This window comes from Citrus clementina, unplaced genomic scaffold, assembly GCF_000493195.1.
Source record: "Citrus clementina cultivar Clemenules unplaced genomic scaffold, Citrus_clementina_v1.0 scaffold_2, whole genome shotgun sequence".
NCBI lineage: Eukaryota > Viridiplantae > Streptophyta > Magnoliopsida > Sapindales > Rutaceae > Citrus > Citrus x clementina.
Window position 1 is genome coordinate 6,157,781 of NW_006262688.1, and position 1,303 is coordinate 6,159,083.

The window sequence follows — 1,303 nt, forward strand, 5'->3', positions numbered from 1 at the left end:
TACAGTTGAACATCATTATCACTTTGATGTATTTAATGCTGTAATAGATTTTCAATTGATGGAGTTAAATAGTAGATTCTCTGAGCAAACCGTGGAACTCCTCACTTTGAGCTCGGCATTGGATCCAGTTGATGGGTTCAAATCATTTGATATAGACAATATTTGTTCTCTTGCTGAGAAATTTTATCCTCATGATTTCACTCCAAATGAGGTGCTTGCTTTGAGAAGAGAATTAGAACATTATCAAATTGATGTGCTTTCTCATCCACAGTTTCAAAATATGGCTTCCCTTTCTGAGCTATGTCGACGATTTGTTGAAACAATGAAGTCACAGCACTATTTGCTGATTGATAGATTAATTCGTCTAGTCTTGACTCTTCTTGTTTCCACGGCCATAACAGAGCGTGCATTTTCAGCCATAAAACTTATCAAGACATCACTTCATAGTAAGATGGAAAATGAGTTTTTTTTTTTTTTCAGATTCTATGGTTATCTATGTTGAAAGAGAAATTACTGATACTGTTGATTCAGATTCTGTAATTGATGATTTTTATAATTTGAAACCCCGAAAAGTACAACTTCGGTAGAAAATTTGTATTGGGATTGTATTTTTTTATACTACTTTTTTAAACTTATTTTTATTTAGAATATGGATTTTACGCATAAGGTTCTTAATGTCTCTTGTTATTAGGTGTATTTTGTCATCTATATATATGAAATTTCATGTTCACTTGGTACAAATTTTTTGATTTTTTAATTTAGCCTAGGGTACTGCAGAGTTCTAGGTCTGCCCCTGTGAAGAAAGCTCATTGTGCTGAGCTGAGAAGAGAGAAGAAGTCAGAAGCTAAGGTGCGTCAGCAATGCCACGTCAACAATGCTGAGTCAGCTGATTTTGTTATGCTGCAATGAGAGTTCGCGTGATTAGTTAGTTAGTATTAGTTAGTTAATACATATCAGTTTCGTTAATAGCTTTTACTAATGAAATGCAAGTATAAAAGACTTGTGATTTACTCATTTGTAATTAATGAAATAATAAGATCTGGAATATTCATCAATTTTCTCTCTGTTTCTCAGTAACCAAACAGCATTTGCAACTCATTTTTTACAGCCCCTGTATGTGTGTGTGTTGGGGGGGGGGGGGGTTGATAAACTCTCTCTTTGTACATCTTTTACATTTTAACTACCCAACACTTCTTAAAATAGATGTATAGAATGAATTAAGGATAGCTTATAAGCAAGACCAACTAATATTGAAGCAGAATCGGCGGGAGTCGTTGCGAATTGAATCCATGGTAAGTTTATG